Genomic DNA, 24,105 nt, shown 5'->3' with positions numbered 1-24,105 from the left:
ACTTCGGTGGAAGTCGTGACATCCAACCTCAGCTGTAACTAACCAGGTTCAATTTATCACCCATTAATTATTCGAATCAGGTGCGCTAGATTAGGGTTGGAGCAAAAACCTACAGGACGGGAGTTCTCCAGGAACAGGGTTTGAAAACACGGATCTATGTTATTTCCATAGATCGTTGGTTAGGTGGTTAACTGATTTTTGTACTCTGGCCTCCTTGGTAGGTGGAGGGAATCGGGAAGGGTATCTAGGAGTCTTTGGGTTGTCAGAGAATTTATAGCTTGGCATTTGACAAGCCTTGGTTGGTGTCTGAGCAAATTATTTGTTGCGATTGCAAATGTTATAAGACGGTGGCCCGATAGTCCAGGGTTATGATGAAAAACATCTAGATCCACTATCTATTCCACTGGACAAAACTAGATTCAGGGTATGATTATGGCAATGCGTAGGTCCCGAAGCATGTTAGACAAAACCCACTGAGTCGACAATGGCTTCGAAAGCCTTTTGGTGTGGGTCTGCGGACTTCTCCATGTGAATATTGAAGTCACAAAATGTTAATGTTATCTGCCATAACTAGAAGGACTCGGTAAGGAACGCGGTATACAGACCAGGAGGCCTGTAAACAGTAGATATAAAATGTTACTGAAAAAGCGACATATATTTCTTGACTAGAAGCTCAAAATATTTTTTTATCGTAAATTTACATTTGCTGTCATAAATGTTAGCAACACCTCTGCCTTTGTGGGATGTGCGGAGGATATGGTCACCAGGAGAAGAAGCCTTATTTAACGTAGTAAATTCATCAGGCTTGAGCCATGTTTCAGTCAGGCCAATCACATCAAGGTTATGATCGGTTTCCTGTTAGCGTCCCACCTCTACTGCTCTTATGAAGTTGTAGGTTTACTTTTCTGATTGACTTGTAACATCCCTGGGCTCAAAAGGCTTATTTACAGCCTGGTAAAGCTGTGTAACCTAATACTGTACAGCCTACTGTATACAGCCACCTATAGCGTAGCATAGCATAGCAACATAATTGTGTGGGCATGCATTCTCATGACAGACCCTGTGCAGGTAGGGAGACGCACCATCACACTGAGCAAGGGGGTATTTTTCTCCCCATCCCCACGCATCCTGCGTATTGCAGTGATTAGTAGTTGCAAGGCTCATTAATCATAAAGGCCAATCGGACAAAGAGGATCACACTGCACACACTGCACACAGGGGCACGGTGGTTGCCGAGGGGTTCAACTTTGCGACGATAACAGCCACGATGAGAGGAGGGGCTGCGGGAAGTAGATTATCAGTACAAGCGAGGTCAGGGCATGAGAGTATAGAGTATAATTAATGCCCTAGGAGGTAAACCTATGACATGCTTCTTCTGTGCTAACCAGCACAATCCGATACAAGTATAAAGGACAGAAGAGAGAAAAAAAGTAAACTGAACTGGGAGAGGGGAAAAAAAATCTATGAGGAGCTAGGAAACGGTTTTCTCCCCTTTTCTGGGCTTAGTATTGCTCCGTCTCATCTTATTAGAAAGCTAATGCAACTGTCTGTTCTAATACTGGAGAGCAGCTTTTACAATTTTTCTTTCTCCCTCACACCCTTTTCTATTCACCACTAATCTGTGCTGTGCCAGCAGACGATAAGACTGGGCACGTTCGTCGCTTCCTGTCCGTGGTTTAGCCGGGCTTTGTGAGAGCTTCAGTTGTACAATCATTTGTTTCAAGAACTTTGGAGTAGAATAAGAGAGAAAAAGTTTCAACCTTTCCAGGTGTATTTTACGTTGAATTCTGGTGTAATTCTTATGGTTTTGGGTTGATTTTTGCTTTCCAAAAACCTGAAAGAATGAAAAGTACATCCCTTTTGTTTTACATACATAGAAAACTCAGTCTTAGGGCCTTTGAAGTACACAGAGTGGTGGAGCTTATGGAGGTATTTTTGCTGAGGAGAGGGATGAATTATGGAATGAATTGAAATCTACGCGATTAACTTGTACTGGTTTAGCTATTGTAAGGATAAAGCTCGTGTTACTGGACCTTGAATGCAAACTAAGAACCCCCAGGCAAAATGGGAAGGACTCAAGCTCTACTCCTATAGGGAATTCTTAATGAGTACTAGTAAAAGTATTATTATAGTACAATATATCTTAAACTTATATGGAAATACAATTAAAGACTCATAATTAATTCTCAATGGATTACATTTAATAGTCTCTGTAGACACTAGTAGCTCAAAGTTATATTTCGCACACATTTTGATGACAGGTGGTGAAAGACAATAGGGCTCACGATAAGTTACAGCCCCCACTGGTATCTGCAAAATCCTTCGCCCCTGAAAGTCTGCACGGGTTTAATTCACTCTTGAAGAATCTCTCCGGCAATAGAACAGTGTAAATCATGTACAGACTTTGCTAGGGATGAAGGTGTTTAGCGTAAACGGGAAAGAGAGACAAGATCTTTTATTATTCTTAATGAATATTTGATACCTCTCCAAAATTAAACATGTAATATCTCTATCCAAGCTTAAATGATACACATTTTACAAGTTGTGGTGAGAAGTAGTTTTAAGGACTTGACATTTCCAGATGGGTATTTAAATACCTACATTGCTTTGTGGATTTGTCAGACTAGGGGATCTCTACTTATTGCATGAAGTCAGTCTTTTGCAATATAGACTGATTCGCAGTGGATTTTGGCATGCCATGCATTTTGTCAAGTGTCCAGTGTTGGCAGGCAACTTGTCTGTATTGATGTTGTATTGATGTTGTATTGTTTGAGAAATTAAGTTGATTTGGCTGACAACACAACTGATGCAATGCTTGTTGTGGAATGAAGCCTTTTCATGTTAAGGTACAGACTCCAACTCCTGGGCCCCGTTTTTCTAAAGTTATCTATCTGGATTTCACCTATAGGATAGAATACATTCATAGAAATATAATGAATAGAACGGACAAATAATTGACGTGAATGGGACGGCCATTCTGTTCATTCTATTTCTACGCATCAGCGCTCCCAAGGCACTGCATCTCAGTGTAAGAGGTGTCACGGCAGTCCCTGATTCGAATCCAGGCTGCATCACATCCGGCCGTGATTGGGAGTCCCATAGGCGGTGCACAATTGGCCCAGCATTGTCCGGGTTTGGCCGGGGTAGGCCGTCATTGTAAATAAGAATGTTTTCTTAACTGACTTGCCTAGTTTAATAAAGGTTACATTAAAGAAATATCCTCTCCGATAGCCGAAATCCGGATAGTTAACTTTTGAAAAACTGGGCCCTGAGGATTGAGGAAGTCCTGGACATTGTATATTTACCTTTGGAAAGTAAATCCCTTGGACAAACTCAGCAAGGATAAAACATGACTGGGGTCTTGTTGTCTTGTCAGCAGAAGGGGTTATATTGCATTTCTAAATAGCGTAGCTATTCGAATGAATCTGGCACTTTTTCCAACTTTGTGAAACATGGTACTTGTTCTGAGACCACAACATGGTGTTGGTTTCTCAAAGAGGGAGCAACACAGGATCCAAGAGCCTACAGTAGTGCACCATTGGAATAATAATGTTGTTTTAAACCACATGGAACATGGAACATCCCTCAGTGTTTCTCTGCATGCTTAAGGCAACAGAGACTGATACGGTTGAAGTCATTCTTCTAGAGGTTTCCCAGTTGGAAATTGGAAAGTGTACACATGCATTGACGCAATCGGAATGCAAAATGGATGAATGGCGTGGGAAGAATAATTTGAATTGGCACCTCTCCCCAATGAAAACCGTAGTCTAACATTTATGTGGATACTTTGTCACCTACTAACACATTAAAAGACCAATGTCTTAATTGGCAAAAGCTTTTTGCTATTTATTGAGCTCACAGGGATAATGTAGTTAGCGTTGGGGGGGGGGGGGGGCTCGCATGTCATCTGCACTTCATCATGCCGACTCTACCCCTAGTGGCATGATTCAACTTTCAGGGAGTCACCAGATTTTCTGACAGAGGGAGATTAGATTGATCTTGGTCAATCCCCCAGGCAGGGACTACACTCCACCTTTGTAACGTTATGCCCATGGAAAGATATCACTCACAATGTAGGCATTGGTGATTCCAAATCTCTCTCAGACCCAGGCAGAGCTAATGCTGCAGTGACTGCTTCCAATTCATGTCATCTACATATGAGTTTTAGGATTGTGCTTTTGTAGAGGGCTTTCATACATGCTTTAAAGGCACAGGGAAGAAGATTTAGGCTAGATGCGGCTTAAATTTTAAAGAAGACCTTTAGTTTAGAGAACTCAATTTCGAAGTGTTCCAGCTGGATTTGAGTCTGACTGAGGTTGAAGCTAAATTTGGATTCATAGTAACAAATGGGATGAAACCCAAAATGTTAAAACAGTTAATGAACGACTTAACTCTGAGATTAAATATAGGAATACTTTAAATGAAAATCACAAAGTGGACATAAAACCCTCCACATTAATTGGCTAACACTTCTGAACTTCTCTTTAGGATCAGAATGTCCAATTTGGCATGTTTTTGAAAGCTTCCCATGTTGTGTTCGAGGGTTTAAAAAACGCTGAATCCCACGCTTTTAAATCAATATCAGAGGAACTGCACGTGCTCGGATTTCAAGCCTTTTCATTTCAGCTGGCACAAAGTTGAACTCCTCAGCTGGGAAACATGAAGCACTATCCATCTTCTCCGAAAGCTGCTTGGAGAGGTTAAGGTTATGGAGCTGGGGAGAGGCTTGAAGGAATATTCAAGATTTTATGGCTCTGCTCCAAGACATAGTGAGTGTTTCCCTCTATTACCACCGGGAGGATATCAACACTTGTCTGGTAAATCTATACTATTGCAAAAAACAGGTTTGGCCACTACACAGACAAGACTGTAAAGGTTAAGGAAAGTGCAGGATTCACACCATTCACACCTGTCCAAATGCCAGAGATATAGTTCATGCAGTGGTGGGAAAAGTACCCAATTGTCATACTTGAGTCAAAGTAAAGATACCTTAATAGAAAATGACTCAAGTAAAAGTCACCCAGTAAAATACTTAAATTACGTGCAACTTATGACTTCATGGCTTCATAAAGCCTTGATAATTCCTTCATAAGCACTACAAAAGTGTTACAAAGCATCTATAACTATGTCATGCTTTATGAAGGGTTCATAGATGTGGCATAACTGTGTGACATAATCACCAATGTCAGATGTGACATAACCCACTATGTCAAATATGATATAAACAAGTGCTTTCTAAAGGTTGACATGTTGTGCTGAAGGATGACATACTCTCTAAAATGAAGTCATGTTGGTCACATTACATCTCATTTCAGGACACTTCTGCCCAGATGTGCGGAAGGTCTGGTGGATCAACTCATCCAACTGGGCCTTCATTAGTTAGGATTAGTTTAAGAAGATACATTGTGGAAATGGGCATGGCTAAGACACAATTATGACTTTTTGAACATTAACTAGTGATGATGGGCCCAGTCAGTTCTTTGACAAACTCACCCATTGCCCCGCTGAAAGACCAGCCACAAACTGTTGGCACCATTGTTACCGGGTTGTAATCAAGGCCTGGTCTCCAGCATGGGAACAGAAGAGGAATACCTGGTGAGGTAGTCTCGGGTTGGACTACTCCAAATCATCTTAAATCTGACACACACAAACACAAGCTTTGCAGGTCTATCAACCCATTTAAGTATCTCTCACACCCTACCAGTAACCTGTGGATCATTGGAGAACCTTCAGAAATCAGCAGAACCTTCACCTATTTATTGACACTATGTAGTATCCTGTAATATTTTGTTGGAAGTGAGACACTCTCGGTCATTCATAACACATCCCTAAAGACTCAATATTGCATGGCGCTGTATTTAATTTAATGTCAGACACATTTGGTCATTAACACTTACAGTACCAGTCAAAAGTTTGGACACCTACTCATTGCAGTGTTTTTTCTTTATTTTTACTATTTTTCCATATTGTAGAATAATAGTAAAGACATAAACTATTAAATAACATATGGAATCATGTAGTAACCAAAAAAGTATTAAACACATTTTTGGTGGAGTAGGAATAATGGTATGGGGCTGTTCCAGTGAAGGGAAATCCAGTGAAGGGAAATCTTAAGGCTACAGCATACAATGGCATTCTAGACGATTCTCTGCTGCCAACACTTTCCTGTTTCAGCATGACAAAGCGAGGTCCATACACAAGTAGTTTGTTGAGATCGGTGTGGAAGAACTTGACTGGCCTGCACAACCCCATCGAACACCTTTGGGATGAATTGGAACGCCGACTACGAGCCCGGTATAATCGCCCAACATTAGAGCCCAACCTCCCTAATGCTCGTGGCTGAATGGAAGCACATCCCCTTGGCAATGTTCCAACATATAGTGGAAAGCCTTTCCAGAAGAGTGGAGGCTGTTATAGCAGCAAAGAGGGGACCAACTCCATATTAATGCCCATGATTTTGGAATGAGATGTTTGACGAGCACGTGTGCACATACTTTGTCATGTATTGTGTATGGTGTCATTTCATGGGGCTCTGAATAATACGGAGTGTTGCTGGCCTTTCACTCCACCCATTCCATTGGTGGCCACAATGCAAATCACTGCATATGGGATACATAATCATCACATGTGCAGTCACTGTTCTACAGAAGACCAGCTAACCAAACAACAGTGCAGGGCTTATGGTACAGAAATGAACAGTCAATTATCTGGCAACAGCTCTGGTGGACGCTCCCTTAAAACTTAGACATCTGTGGCCTTGTGATGTGTGACAAAACTGCACATTTTAGAGTGGCTTTTTGTCCCCAGCACAAGGTGCACCTGTAATGATCATGCTGTTTAAGCAGCTTCTTGATATGCCACACATCTTGGCCAAGGGATGTAAACAAATGTGCCCAACATTTGAGATAAATAAGCTTTTTGTGCATATGGAACATTTATTTCTGTGATCTTGTTTCGGCTCTTAAAATATGGGACCAACACTTTACATGTTGCTTCAAATTTGTTCATTGTAGTAAAAATACTTTAAACTATTTTTACTTAAGTACTTTACACCACTGGGTCCATGTTCCTCTAGGTCGTCAAGATGGCTGCCCCCACCACCCGTCAGTTGCTCAGCTGCTGTTGGTACGTTTGTTTGTCGGTAGTATTTTGGCAGTCATTCCTCATCGTCCTTTGGCATAAACGTCTGTGGCACCCAGCCCATGGTCCAGTCCATTGCAGGCCACAGAGAGGAAAACATGCATGAGCAGCGAGCCATTCTGCGCAGACATGTTCAAACATCACTCATGTATGGTCCCTCTCTGGTTGCAAGGTCATCGGCAGTGGTGTGTGACGTGGTCTTCCTCCTCCAGCAGCAGTCCAGTAGGGAGCTGGGAGTTTCATTATAAGGGGCTCAGGTAGCTCATTAGTCAATCAGGCCCAGGTGTGGCAGATCTGGGCCAACTCCCTTCTCCAAGAAGACCAGCCAAGGGGGAGGAATTTACAATAAATCAATTAGGAAACACAAGCTTGAGAAGCACAGTAACCCATAGAACATCATGTTAAAGAGTGGAGGCTGGTGGGAGGAGCTATAAGAGAACATGTTCATTGTAATAGCTGGAATGGAAAAAAGGGAACAGAGTCAAACATGTCGTTTCCATATGCTTGACGTGTTTAATACCGTTCCATTTATTCCATTCCAGCCATTACAATGACCCTGTCCTCCCATAGATCCTCCCACCAGCCGCCACTGATGTCAAAGTATAGTGTATGATACAAACTATCTTCCATATAAAGTCACTGCAAACTCTCAACACATTAAATTATTAAAAGGGCTGGTCTCCAATTCGGGGAAAATAAAAGGGAGGGCAATATTTGACACTCATATCACCCAGAAGGAATGTTATGACTTGATGCTGATACAAGCTGCTGATAGCCATCCTTCAAGATAAAAGGATACACTTTCCAATCACACCTAAAAAGCTTACTTCCACATTACTGTTGAGGTGAAAGTGCAAGTGTGGCGCTTCTTTATGAGAACATGTGAAAACTGGAGAGCAGCAGAACAGAGCAAAATGCCTTGCAGGGTCGTAGCGTGCAACTAGCACGAAGCACTATGTATCAGGCTTCTCTTCTAGACGCCCACATGTCTACCTCATATAACCTTGAGTGGGTGGACTACATTTTCTGTTCCATCATAACTACGGAGCTAGCAACCTTCTCAAGATAGGCAATTAGGAGGGAAGTGTTAAAGGGATGGGGGATCATTAATAGTTAGACTGAATGATGTTATCAAAGAGGCAAAAATGTATTATTTGAGGGATGGTACATATTCAATAACGGATTCATATGAAGGCTGAGGGGATATGTGCCAAGGCCTAAAATGACTCTGAAGATATGCATGCTGAATCAGCAACACACTAGCTGTGTCCCTGGGGCCAATGTCCTTACTTACCAATGTATGATTGGAACAACCTCAATGGGAATTGACTTGATGTGCCAAACGGGTTGAAATGTGAACGCAGCTCTTTTAGGCAGAGCCTGTGGAATAATGTACTGTGCATGACAAGGGGAAACCATTCTGAAATGTCTGAAAGTAACTCTAAGCGGAAATTATTGACTGTATTTAGTTTAGAGGATGTGTCAGACTGGACCCCTAACTCAGACGTTTGCTATAATTCGAAAAAATGTTGTGCCTCCATTAAGTATGTTGTGTTACACTACGTTAAAAACGGAATAATAGTCTGGATACATAAAGATGTACTCCGTTAAGCACAACAAATTAGTAACATATGGCACAAATGGTCTTTGTAACGTACCACAAGAGATGGATGACAATTGGTACACAATTGGATGCCATAGAACACAAAAAATGGGGACCCGTTTTGGCTCATGAGCACCACTTTCAAAACTACTGGCTGAAATTATACAAAAGTTTGAGAGTGCATCTTTGACAAACTAAAGTAGGGAGGTTGCTCCGGGAGGATGAGTGGGCCTATACCACATCCATCTAGTAATTCAAAGGTTGTGCGTTTGAGTCATGTCGGGGATAACTGTAGCATTTTAGCTAACCCTTTTCCTAAACTTAACCTAATTCTCAGAACCTTTTGCATTAAACCTCCTAACCTTTGTTGTAAGTTCTCCTAACCAGCAACGTACATTTTCCTATGACACAACAAGCAGCCTAGTCTCAGACAGGCAACTAAACATAGAATAAGATCCCACAAACACCAAAGGGAAATGGCTACCTAAATATGATCCCCAGTCAGAGACAATGATAAACAGCTGCCTCTGATTGGGATCCATATCAGACCACCATAAACATACAAATCACATAGACATACAACAACCCTAGACAATACAAAACCTCTAGACAATACAAAAACTAGCGTACGCACCCTAGTCACACCGTGACCTAACCAAAATATAAGAAAACAGAGATATCTCAGGTCAGTGTGTGACAGAAAGACATACAATACTGTGTCCTCGAAGACATATGATAACTTATGTCATCCATTTCCTACGATATTGTATAACCACTATTCCATTTGTATGTAACGTAATGTAACATATCATACAAAATGGAGGTAGTTAAATGTTAAAATGCTACGAATTGCACTGAGGCCAGGTTGGATGTGTGGGTAGCTACCCTGAGCCACACTCACATGCAATAGCCAAAGTAAAATCTAAGTAACTTCATGTCTTACAAGGCCCAGGATGGATCAATAGCTATTGATCAGTCCTGGTTGGCAGGCATTGGACTTCTTCTGAAGAGGTTTTTGACCACATGGTGTACGTAAGGTTAAAAAAAAATGCTTTGGAAAAGCCAGCGTAGGTATGGATAAAAATAAGTCAGCCTAAGATACACATTTCAAATGTCTACATTAAGTGTTTTTCCCAGAATAATTCAGTTACTCCAACTTCTATGATTTCCTGGTTATCAATGTATTTCGCTTTTGTCTGTGTGATTGTATGGTAGTCATTCAGGTCTTGTCAAATGTTAAGCCTACATTAACAATTGTATTTAACGCTTTATAAATGCACTGATGTCACTTTAATAATGTTTGCATACTGTTTTATCCACTTCACATGTATATACTTTATTCTAGTCAAGGCTCATCCTATATAACTACTGCTGTACACACCTTTTATATTCATATACTGTCCATAATGTCTATACACACCATCATAAACAGATATATTTATATTCCGGACTCTGACATTTTAATATTTCTATATTTCTTAATTCCTTTATTTTTTGGAGGGGGGGGGGGTTGCATACTGTTTTGTATCGTAAGGTATTGTTTCGCTACACATGCAATTTAATTTGATTGAATGCTTATAGGAGTTTCTGTGCAATCAATCTACCTCGCATACACCCCCCCCCCCATCAGCCCTTGAATCATCTTTATAATACAGTTGAGAAATATAACAGAATATCCCCATGTGTTAGTGGACCGTACCACCTAATCATCACCCTTATGTGGTTCTTGGCCATGAGTGTTATGGCCCAGGGAATGGTGCCCAATCAATCAAAAAGGGCTGGGAATTCCTCAGAGCTGACAGGTGCAAACAGCCTTTCAGTCTGTGGAGGCTCCCCAGTGGACCTGATCTCCAGTCGCCACTACACTCCAGTGCACGCTGTCTCCCAGCCCATCTCTCTGTGGAGTCCTGCTCCAAGATGAGAGGAGGAAGGTGCTAACCTAGTGGTAAGGTTGGCCACCCTTCCCTCATCACTCGCAAACAGGACATCGCCATCGAAATCCCCCAAGTGTGTAATAGTGGGAGCTTCTTTGAAGCAATACTGAAAAGTCTCCAGCTTAAAAACAAAATGGAAATGGGGACACATTGGCACACACTGCTGCGCTGCTGTGGGAAGGTGGAGCCAATCGTTCACGGTCCAGGCACATGTTTCACCCAGGAGTCTAATTTAGATTTTCTTCGAAGACCCTGAGCTAGGTTGCAGTCACAGTGGTATCTATTGCTTTGCCATAATAACGCTCAGTGGTGGCCAGGTAGAATACTCTAGTCACAGTGGCACAAAAAGAGTGATGTAGTATCATGAAAAAGGCTTTGGACGTATCTGTGCATATCAATCTTCGAGATTAAATCTGTGAGGCTGGTGGTCTCGGATAGGAAGACCGGGAAACCTCTTAACTGCATTACTTATCGCTATATCAAAGTTTAATGGTCATGAAAGCCATTTTACAGTCTTACGCATTCTCTTTGTATGACATTACCTGGTCTCAATGAGACCCCCTAGAGCTAAATGCTACATAGAAAAACATTAAAGGAGACATTAGACAGTCTCAGTTTGTCAGGCCCTTTCATTAATTTCTTATTTTTCTTAATTTCCTGAGGCAGGAGTGTATGTACAGTCAGGTCCCAAATGATTGGCACCGTGAAAAACAGTGAGCAAAAAAGACAGTATAAAATAAATAATACAAATACTGAGATATATTGTCTACTAAAAAGAAGGGGAAATAATTTTATTTGATACTAATACAATTGCTCAGAGAAAGATTTTGTTTAACAAGTAATTGTTTTTCCCAAAATTGGGGTTAAAAGTATTGACACCCATGTTTTCAATACCTTTCAACGCCTCTCCTTGCGAGGAGGTACTGTGGGTACTCTCCTTGCGAGGTGGTACTGTGGGTACTGTGGGTACTCTCCTTGCGAGGAGGTACTGTGGGTACTGTGGGTACTCTCCTTGCGAGGAGGTACTGTGGGTACTGTGGGTACTCTCCTTGTGAGGAGGTACTGTGGGTACTGTGGGTACTCTCCTTGCGAGGAGGTACTGTGGGTACTGTGGGTACTCTCCTTGCGAGGAGGTACTGTGGGTACTGTGGGTACTCTCCCTGCGAGGAGGTACTGTGGGTACTGTGGGTACTCTCCTTGCGAGGAGGTAAATAGGTACTGTGCCTATTTTTAAAATGTTTTATGAGATTGGAGAATACATTGGGAGGGATCTTAGACAATTCCTCCTTACAGAATCTTTCTAGATAGTTGATATCCTCTGTCTGTGCTTATGGAATGCCTTCTTCAATTCAAACCATAGGTTTTAAATGGGGTTCAAGTCTGGAGACTGAGATGACCATTGCAAAATTTAGATTTTGTGGTAAATTAACCATTTCGTTGTGTATGTTGATGTGCTTGGGGTTATTGTCTTGTTGGAAGATCCACTTATGGCTAAGTTTTAGCCTCCTGGCAGTGGCAACCATGTTTTTGCCTAAAATGTTCTGGTCCTGGGTAAAGTTCATGATGCCTTTGACCGTAACAAGGGCCCAAGGACCAGTGGAAGCAAAATAGTCCCATAACATCAAAGGTCCACCACCATATTTTACAGTAGGTATGGGGATCTTTTCTGCTTTAATGCATCCTTATTTCAATGCCAAACCCACCACTGGTGTACGTGGCCAAAGAGCTCTATAAACATGTCATCCAACACATGTAAATGTCTGGAGTTTTCTAAATGGCATTGGCACTTGGATAGGATTCGGTGCTATGGTCAGATGACATGAAAATAGAGCTCTTTTGCCATGCACACCAATGGTGTAGGTATTCAAGTAGGTATTCAAGAGTATGCTGTGTCTCAACCGATGGCAGGCACAACACAAACACCTCCGATTTTGTAAAATAGGGTCTAAGCTACAACATATGTGAAAAATAATAATAATTTGAGTTTATGCGTTTCTATAGATCATTGACATTAAATGCAAAAAAAAGAAATAATAATAATAATCAAGAAATGATACATTTTGAAAACCCTGTTTACAAGATTTTATATGATATCAAAATCAACCGTTGTTCTTTTCCAGTGATGAAGACATTGATGTCTCATGGTAGGGTGGGGTATGCAAAACGGGTCAACTTTGATCACCTTTATCTCCTCAATGTTTTGGCAAAAAAAGTGACTTTCTGATGATTTCTACCATGGGCAAACATGTATGGGCAGTTTTGTTCAGATCAAAAGGGGTGAGGTGAAAAAGTGATTGAAATCACGATCCAGTATTGTAAAATATTTTTTTTATATAGCTCAGTATTTGTGTTTATTTTATCCACTCTTTTTTGCTCATCTTTATCAAGGGTGTCAATTATTGAGGAGATGACTGTATATACAGGAAAGCAAAATAATGGAAACAATTGAGTAAATGAGGGTGTGGTTCTTGGTTGTGGTTAATTAAGCAAATAACATCCCATCATGCTTAAGGTCATTTATAAAAATGCTGGGCAGGCCATTATTTTGTCTACAGGGCACGAGTGGTCTCTGAATGGTTTGATGAGAATGAAAACTATTTAAACCAATAGAACACTTACGGGACATTTTGGAGAGGCGCCTGATACAGCGTTTTCCACCACCATCAACAAAACACCAAATTATGGAATTTATTGTGGAAGAATGGTGTTGCACAACCTCCAATAGAGTTCCAGACACTTGTATAATCTATGCCCAGGTGTACTGAAGCTGTTCTGGCTTGTGGTGGCCCAATGCTCTATTAAGACGCTTTATGTTGGTGTTTCCTTTATTTTGGCAGTTTCCTGTATGTATATGGCACAGCAGCTGAATGTAATTTTTAGATTGACCGTTGGGGTGGCAGGGTAGCCTAGTGGTTAGAGCATTTGACTAGTAATTGAAAGGTGCAAGTTCAAATCCCCAAGCTGACAAAGTACAAAATCTGTTGTTCTGCCCCTTAACAGGCAGTTAACCCACTGTTCCTAGGCCGTCATTGAAAATAAGAATTTGTTCTTAACTGACTTGCCTAGTAAAATTAAAATAAATATTTAAACAATATTTAATTTATAACAAGATGTGCTTGGAAAGGTAGATCTCTATTCACTCTGTGTACACCTGAATAGGCTGTGAAGGAATTTAAATTCAGACAATGTTATGCACTCGGCTGTATAACCCTGAAGCCTTGAGTGAATACATGAGGCAAATATGTATGCACTAAATCATTTATTCTTAGCCCATGCTGCAATATGATTAAATGATTTCCTCTTTCAGAGGTGTAACAGTATTGCTTCCGTCCCTCTCCTCGCCCCTACCTTGGCTCGAACCAGGGACCCTCTCTGCACACATCGACAACAGCCACCCTCGAAGCATTGTTACCCATCGCTCCACAAAAGCCACGGCCATTGCAGAGCAAGGGGAACAACTACTTCAAGGTCTCAGAGCGAGGTCACCGATTGAAACGCTATTAGCGCACCTCGCTAACTAGCTAGCGATTTCACATCGGGTTACAGAGGCAGCTGCTATTCAATCTTGCATACTTTTTTTTTTACATTGCTTTCTTGGAAGGAAATATCTTTGTACACTTTTCTTTTACACATACTGTAGATGTTTCCGTTGTTCCCTCAGTATAGTCACTACAATACCATTTATCTGAACACGCAGTACAGCATATAATAACAGATGGCATTTAACGCCCCCCCCCCCCCCTCGCAAGCTAAAACTAAAATGGCTTCAAATTCCATATGATTTATTTCCTAATAATATCATAGCTGACTGTGAAATTACCAAGTGGATCTGCATGACTATGTGCTAGGACTGAGTTGCCATTGAGAGGGCAGCGGTGTGCATTTTGAATGACTACACTAGACTGACTACTATGTGCCAGCTGCAGATCACATGAATTAGACTGTGGTTCATTTGATATGAGCACTGAATCAACATTGTAAGTGGTTTTACTGAGTGGGATGTGTTCAGTTCAGGGTGGATGAATTATACATAAAGGAAGACTTCTAAAAGCAGCATTGGTAGTAGTAGAGTGGTTCACTGGAAACTGTCATTTGGTTTATGTGACTGGAGACCTAGTGCTAACTCCTGTAACAGCCTTCCCATATACGAATTTAGTACCCTAGTACGCTGTACAAGTCTACACTAGTAACAGCCTTGTATCTCTAGAAATGGTTTGGCTCAATTTTGCAGACATATTGTAGTTTAAGGAAATGTACAGACATCCTTTAGGTTTGCATTTACTGAGTGGAATTGATATCAACAACGAACTGATTTCTCACTACCAGAGTAAAGTAGTTCTTGATATTCAGGAAAGAGAGCAGTGACAATTTTCAAAAGCGTTCTAGACCTGCTTTATTTGTTCATGTGAAGCCTTGGGCAAGTCTCACCTTGACATATAGGACTGCTTTTGGCACAACTATGAGATAACATATTCTGCAGGAAAATCTATAAATACACAGATAGACCTGTCAGTCTGTGGACTCAGCTCGGGTCGAGCTGTCTGACTGTGTTTCTGGTGTGGAGAGAGAGAAAACACAACGCCCCGGGCTGATAAGGACTGGCACTGATATGGTGGCCAAGCTAATTAGCCAAAGAAGAAGCTAATCTACCAGGGAACACTAGGTGAACAACCCCAGTGGAGCTGCCTGACATGGGGCTGCCATCGATAGCTGATAGTCGAGCCGAGTTCAAGTGATTTTTTTTGTGGGAAATAAAGTGTATTTTCTCAGACCGCCATCTGGCTCCGAGACAAATGTGTATAGCAGTGCCAGTTTCACTTTGGATCCAATTCTTGGAGGTCTCTTTGATGCAAATTGTACGTGCATACAGTGCACTACTTTAACTCTTTCCTCCATTGTGTTGCACATGTACAAAATTAGACTGTAGAACAGTAATGAATTATTATTACAGTATGTCAATTGTTACTGCATTTCTCTCTTAGCTGGCTGTTGTTCCGTGTCAAGTCCAGCTATTCGGCTAATTTGGACTGTGGCTGGAGCACTGTGGGGCAGCTGCAGCTCGATGCCTCCTGGCAGTTATATTTTTTAGAAAGTGCTCATTAAATCCACAAACCAATTTGTTTGGGGGAGAGGAGGGGCAGGCTGAAGGAGCAACACACACACACAATGGATCCAGTTTCTCTGTTGGCCCCCTCAGCAACCCCCAATGAGATGCCACTTGTGGCACAGTGCCAGTGTCCGCTCAAAGCTGGTCTTTCATTGGCTCATACGCATAAAAGGAGGATTTGTTTTTGCTAGAAAGATACTCTTCTCATTTCCTCCACACCGTGTTTGCATATTATGGACTGTGTAGCGTACGTGGGATGAATTATAACCTCTCATGTTATCCCTGTTACAAATTCAAATGAGATTTGCACGATGCTCCTTATGCACATACAGTGGCTTGCGAAAGTATTCACCCCCTTGGCATTTTTCCTAATTTGTTGCCTTACAACCTGGAATTAAAATATATTTTTGGGGGGGGTTTGTATCATTTGATTTTCACAACATGCCTACCACTTTGAAGTTGCAAAATATTTTTTCTTGTGAAACAAACAAGAAATAAGACAAAAAAACGAAAGCTTAAACGTGCATAATTATTTACCCCCTCCCCCAAAGTCAATACTTTGTAGAGGCACCTATTTCAGAAATTACAGCTGCACACCTCTTGGGGTATGTCTCTATAAGCTTGGCACATCTAGCCACTGGGATTTTTGCCCATTCTTCAAGGCAAAACTGCTCCAGCTCCTTCAAGTTGGATGGGTTCCGCTGCTGTACAGCAATCTTTAAGTCAGACCACAGATTCTCAATTGGATTTAGGTGTGGGCTTTGACTAGGCCATTCCAAGACATTTAAATGTTTCCCCTTAAACCACTCAAGTGCTGCTTTAGCAGTATGCTTAGGGTCATTGTCCTGCTGGAAGGTGAACCTCCGTCCCAGTCTCAAATCTCTGGAAGACTGAAAAAGGTTTCCCTCAAGAATTTCCCTGTATTTAGCTCCATCCATCATTCCTTCAATTCTGACTAGTTTCTCACTCCCTGCCACTGAAAAACATCCCAACAGCATGATGCTGCCACCACCATGCTTCACTGTGGTGATGGTGTTCTCGGAGTGATGAGAGGTGTTGGGTTTGCGCCAGACAGAGTTTTCCTTGATGGCCAAAAAGCAACATTTTGGTCTCATCTGACCAGAGTACCTTCTTCCATATGGTTGGGTAGTCTCCCACATTCCTTTTGGTGAACACCAAATGTGTTTGCTTATTTCTTTCTTTAAGCAATGGCTTGTTTATGGCCACTCTTCAGTAAAGCCCAGCTGTGTGGAGTGTACGGCTTGAAGTGGTCCTATGGACAGATACTCCAATCTCCGCTGTGGAGCTTTACAGGACCTTCAGGGTTATATTGGTTATATGGTCTCTTTGTTGCCTCTCTGATTAATGCCCTCCTTGCCTGGTCTGTGAGTTTTGGTGGGCGGCCCTCTCTTGGCAGGTTTGTTGTGTTGCCATATTCTTTCCATTTCTTTGTAATGGATTTAATGGGGCTCCGTGGGATGTTCAAAATTTCTGATATTTTTCTATAACCAAACCCTGATCTGTACGTCTCCACAACGTTGTCCCTGACCTGTTTGGCAAGATCCTTGGTCTTCATGGCGCCGCTTGCTTAGTGTTACAGACTCTGGGGCTATTCAGAACAGGTGTATATATACTGAGATCATGTGACACTTAGATTGCACACAGGTGGAATTTATTTAACTAATTAAGTGACTTCTGAAGGTAATTGGTTGAACCAGATCGTATTTAGGGGCTTCATAGCAAAGGGGGGACTACATAAGCACACACCACTTTTCAGTTTTCTATTTTTTATAATTTTTTGAAACAAGTAATAAAAATAAAAAATAATCGCCAATTTTGACTTTTTTGTGTATGTCCATTACATGAAATCCAAATAGAAATGCATTTAAATTACTAGTAGGAAAATAGGAAAAATGCCAATGGGAATGAATACTTTGCACGGCACTGTACAGTAATGTACAGTGTGGAACCTAGGTAATTATTTATAACAGCACTCTCTGCTATTGGATTTGAGACTCATTGAAAATGTACAGACAAACATATTTCAGAGATTAACCTCACTGGATGAATTGAGGCTGGGGGTTGGGATTTGAGCCGGAGCAAAGTGACAAAGTAATTGGATTGCGACAAGCGAGCAGCGTAATTCCGTGGATTTAATAGAGCTCCATTCCTCATGTTATTTCCCAACAGCACAATAATAGACCGAACATGATTACAGTTTCATGGATGACCGTTTCGTAGAACATGTATGGACAGAAGCAATCTCAAAGCACAATTTTGACGTCCGGCTCTGTATCTGAGCTTCATGTAGCAAATGAGACTAGTAAAGGCATTATCGGTTTTGATGATGAGTTCATTTTTAGTGTCATTCACATATAATGTATGATCAGGCTTGAGTAAATTGAATATCCGTGAGTTAATAGAATCCAAAGGGAAATCTATAATACTCTCTACATCTTCTGGAATTCAGAAGAGCAGTGTCTGATGGCTTCAAGGCTGATTCCAATACTTAAAGGGGTAATCTGTGAAGAATAAAACGTACACATGCCCCAAGAAGTTAGTTCAACTGTTGTACCCCATTAGAACACAAGTTAAAAGCTTCTTTTACTGCATTGTTTTTAACAATCCGTATCAGAATTAGAATCAGCTTTATTCTCCAAGTTTATTTACAGATACTCAGAGCGCTGCTAGTGATATACAATTATTATATTTTTTTTAACCTTTATTTAACTAGGTCTACCCCAGCCAAACCCTCCCCTAACCCGGACGACGCTTGGCCAAACATTTAGAGACAGAGGAGTTTACATACATTATATACAACTAGGTAAAGTGAGCATAGAGCTATAAGGAGTGGCAGGTAGCCTAGTGGTTTGAGCATTGGGCTAATAAATGAAAGGTTGCTAGATTGAATCCCTGAGCTGACAAGGTAAACATCTGGCGTTCTGCCCCAGAACAAGGCAGTTAACCCACTGTTCCTAGGCTGTCATTGAAAATAAGAATTTGTTCTTACCTGACTTTCCTAGTTAAATAAAGGTTAAATAAGAGAATGAGCTGTATAGCCTTACCACCAGTGGTGGAAAAAGTATCCAATTCTCATACTTTCAATTAATATACCTTAATAGAAAATAACTAAAGTTATCCGGTAAAACACTACTTAACAAAACATCTAAAAGTATTTCATTTGAAATATACTAAAGTGTCAAAAGTAAAAATATAATTCATGAAATATGCTTAAGTATCAAAAGTAAAAGTATAAATCATTTCAAATTCCTTACATTAAGTAAACCAAACAGCACCATTTTCTTGTTTATTTATCGCTAGCCAGGGGCACACTCCAGCACTCAGACATAATTTACAAATGAAGCATGTGTGTTTAGTGAATCTGCCAGATCAGAGGCAGTAGGGATGATCAGGGATGTTATTATTTATTTATTTACTATATTTTTTTACCTTTATTTAACTAGGCAAGTCAGTTAAGAACAAATTCTTATGTTCTCTTGATAAGCGTGTGAATTGAACCATTTTCCTGTCCTGCTAAGCAATTGTAAATGTAGTGAGTATTTCTGGGTGTCAGAAAATGTACGAAGTTTTCTTTAGGAATATAGTGAAGTTAAAGTAAAAGCTGCAAAAAATAGAAACAGTAAATTAAAGTACAGATACCACAAAAAACTGCTTAACTAGTACTTTAAAGTACTTTACACCACTGCTTAAAACAATGGTTAAAACTATAGTTTAGCTCTCATGGATTGGCCAGTCCCTGCCTCCATTGCTCTGTGAGAGTAGGTATATTTCTCTTGCCCCATTCTTCAGCTGTTTACCAAAATAGTGGCTGGTTGATTGCCTTGTTGTTTTTTTAAACTGTAGATTGCCTGTTTAAAGGGATATTACTGTCTAAAATCAAAGTTAGTTCGATTTTTTTTTCAGACCTCAAAAGTAGTCTGATGTCAGGAGGAATCAATGTCCCACATCATCAGCTTGGTAGATCCAGCTATCAACTCTAAATTAATTGGTAAAGTTATGCACAGAATAAAATCAGAAAATTATATGTTGGTTGTCTTTTTAATTCATTTTCAACATTGTATCTATACAACATATGATCTGGGACATGGGCATTTTGCAACATTATTCTACTTTTGAGGTGTAACAAAACTTCAGACAGACTTTGCTTTTGAAGCGAAATGTCCCTTTAATCCCCTGTGTGGGTTAAACCCAAAGATCAGTTCGATTTGCCCATTTATTTAGGAGATGATTTTTCATGGTTGAGTGTTACCTGCCCTTTATGATTCACCCATCTAGTCCAGTAACATATTTAATTGTTAATGTATGCACTTGCTTGTGTCTCTACTACCCATTCCCTTTGCCCTCTCTTGAATACTGCGGGCGTGTTCCTCTGCCTAGGCGTGTCTGACGCATACCAGATCTTACAACTCCTGGATAGGTATTTTAAGTACAAGCTACCCACATTGTATGTTATAGCAATCTGGTGCCCGACGGCACAGTCAATGAGAACCATTGGTTGATGCATGTAACGTCTGAGCAGGGGAATGCGACCTACATCTTCACCACTTTGGGCTGTCAAACATGTGACACATGCAGGTTTTCTTGATGCAGGCACTGTGTGATGAAGTGATGCTGGTCTCAGTCTGTGTTGACCAGAAGGGGGAGCCATTTTGTTAACACAGTGCCCTGCACTGTCCCCCTATGTGGTGGCACTGCATATAATATTAGTGAATCCTCATTTCCTTCAGCTCACAAGATGCTGAAATGTAATGTTTGTGCGATTACTTATTATGCTTTGTAAGAGATCTAGGTACGTAACATAGGCCTACCTCTGGTCTCATACATACAGCGAGAGCTGCATCTGTGTAATACATTGTGTGTGGGAGAAGAGATACAAGGTTATATGTACTCTTTAACATAAAACATCTATAATTAAAGACTTGCCAAGGTCTGAATAGAGCTTACATGTTACACTGTTACCTTTTTCAAGTTTTACATTTATGTAAATACTTCAGAAGTGAACCTATTGATTCATCACATTTTTTTTCTTCATTTGAAGCACAATTAATTAATCCCTGTAAATCTAAGCAGGGTGCAATAAGCTGACATACTGTATATAATTATTTTCAGATAATGGATCATTTAGCTATTTCATTTAGAATTGTAGGTATTATAAAAAATATATAAAACATGTAAAAAAATATATATAAAATATTAAATTTGGCCCATAGAAACACATTGAATAACACATTCATATATGGCAAAAAGAGAGTCAACAAATAAATCATAAGGAATAAGGTTTTGAAGTGTCTGTCCTATATCTAGGAGATATACTGTATATATACACTGAACAAAAATATAAATGCAACATGCAACAATTTCAATGATTTGACTGAGTTAAAGTTCATATAAGGAAATAACTAAATCTAAATAAATAAATTAGGCCCTAATCTATAGATTTCACATGACTGTGCAGGGGCGCAGCCATTGGTGGGCCAGAGAGGGCATAGGCCCATCCACTGGGGAGCCAGGCCCAGCCAATCCGAATACATTTTTCCTAACAAATGGCTTTATTACAGACAGAACTACTCCTCAGTTTCACGTTGTCTGCAGTTGTGAGGCCGGGTGGACATACTGCCAAATTCTCTAAAACAACTTTGGGAGGCAGCTTATGGTGAAGAAATTAACATTAAATTATCTGGCAACAACTCTGGTGGACATTCTTGCAGTCAGCATGACAATTGTATGCTCCCTCAAAACTTGAGACATCTGTGGCATTGTGTTATGTGACAAAATGACACATTTCAGAGTGGCCTTTTATTGTCCACAGCACAAGGTGCACCTGTGTAATGATCATCTTGTTTAATCAGCTTCCTGATATTCCACACTTGTCAGTTTGATTGATTATCTTGGCAAAGGAGAAATTCTCAATAACAGGGATGTAAACAGATTTGTGCACAACATTTGAGAGAAATACGATTTTTGTGTGTATGGAAAATTTAAGCTCAGGAAACATGGGACCAACACTTGTGCATTTTTTGTTGTTGTTCAACGACAGTGTGGTTTCTCTTTGCTTATTTGAGCTGTTCTATGGACTTAGCCCTATTTGATAAAATACAATTTTCTGTATACCACCACTACCTGGTCACAACACAACTAATTGGCTCAAATGCATTAAGAAGGAAAGGCACACAAGGCGCACCTGTTAATTGAAATGCATTCCAGGTGACTACCTCATGAAGCTAGTTGAGAGAATGCCAAGAGTGTACAAAGCTGCCATCAAGGCAAAGGGTGGCTACTTTGAAGAATCTAGAAATAGAAAGAATAGAAAATATATTTTGATTTATTTAGCACTCTTTTGGTTACTACATGATTCCATATGTGTTATGTTATAGTTTTGATGTCTTCAATATTATTCTGCAATGTAGAAAATAGTAAAAATAAAGGAAAACCCTGGAATGAGAAGGTGTGTCCAAACTTTTGATCGGTACCAGTTACCTTCAGACTAGTGTTTACCGGTTATCTTCAAAACAGAGAACACTGTGTTCGTGAGGGTCTCCCCTTTCCATACATTGGTCATAATAGTTGGTAGGCTAAACCATTCAGGCATTACAGATGATTTCGTGAGAAGACCGATTTTCGGGGTGTCTCAAACATTGCTGTACCTCGGCCACGTTCCACCGCAGATGCGGAAGGCCGCCATAGGTGGTTGCGGTGGATTAAGATGCAGCCCATGCAAAAACAGATATCTCTAGCTTAAACTGATGGATATTGATGGGGATTTTCAATTTAAGAAATATGTATTGGCAGACTAATACATAAATTTGCTTAGTGTTGTGCCAATTAACTGTACTTGGACATTTAAACAAGTATCAGTTCAAGTAATGTTATGTATTTATAATGAGTATAGAAACAGACTGTGTTTCAGCCCAATGGCAACCACTCTACTCAACATGTGACCAATTGCATATACAGTAGATGACTCAGGTAAAAATACTCCACTCACCACACATAATGACCATACATGGCTGGTTTTAAGACACTGAACTGAGCACGCTTAGTCAAATTCACCTGGGTACAGTTATTCTGGGGAGGCGAACAAGTTAAAATGTCACCAGGGACAACTCTCACCATTTGGTTAAAATAAGTGAATAGCAGACACAGCCTTAGCTCTATTCCTCTTCATTGCACACCATTTCATGGGAAATATACCTTAGGTTTCTGAGGAGGGACTCTGCCCTCAACTTGGTCTTTTTGTTTCTTTCCCACGTCTTATTAAATATTTAAACAAGTCTGACAATGCCTGAAAAGCTCAACCTACCATGAAAGAATGGAAAATGCACGAGAGGACGTCGAAAGAACAAACCCAGGAGAGAGAGAGAGAAAAAAAATATTTCATCAAAGTAATCACAGGTTACTGTGTGTGTGTGTGTGTGTGTGTGTGTCTCTCAGAGCAAAATAGTTGAATAGTTAATTGTTGACAGCATACAAATAGATTTGATTTTCACATAACATGCAGTATTCTGGGTAAGGGATGCACTCGCAACCACCACAACCACCAAGATGCACAGTCAGCAAGATGCGTGGCCAAATGATGAAAACATTGTTATAAACACCAAGTGTGCTTGATAAATAGTGAAAATCAGCACAAAAGCAATAATGCGTTATAATGCACATGTTGACATGACAGCGGTAAAAAATAGTTAATTATTATCAGCTCGTGCTTACATGGTGTGCATATTCAAGCAATGGCATCAATTGGAAAATGTCCATGTCACATAAACAAGGAAAGATGGTGAGTGCGTTGCTAATGTTGTTGTATTTGGACCATGATAGTTTGTTGGTGATGTGGACACCAAGGAACTTGAAACTTTCGACCCCCTCCACTACAACCCTATCGATGTTAATGGGGGCCTGTTTGGCCTGCCTTTTCCTGTAGTCCACGATCATCTCTTTTCTCGCTCACATTGACGGCGTGGTGTTACCACACTTCCATGTATCTGACCTCCTCCCTATACGCTGTCTCATCATTGTCGTGATCAGGCCTACCACTGTTGTGTCGTCAGCAAACTTAATGATGGTGTTGGAGATGTGTTTGGCCACACAGTCATGGGTGAACAGGGAATACAAGAGGGGACTAAGCACACACCCCTGAGGGGCCCCAGTGTTGAGGACTAATGTGGCAGATGTGTTGTTGAATACACTTACCACCTGGGGGTGGCCTTCAGGAAGTCTAGGATCCAGTTGCAGAGGGAGATGTTTTTTCCCATGGTCCTTAAAACCTGTTAAGGCAGCTGCGAATTTTCGCAGCTTTTTGTTAA

This window comes from Oncorhynchus kisutch, linkage group LG19, assembly GCF_002021735.2.
Source record: "Oncorhynchus kisutch isolate 150728-3 linkage group LG19, Okis_V2, whole genome shotgun sequence".
NCBI classification, from domain to species: Eukaryota; Metazoa; Chordata; class Actinopteri; order Salmoniformes; family Salmonidae; genus Oncorhynchus; species Oncorhynchus kisutch.
The sequence above is the reverse complement of the archived record's forward strand: the minus strand, read 5'-3'. Positions refer to the sequence as shown.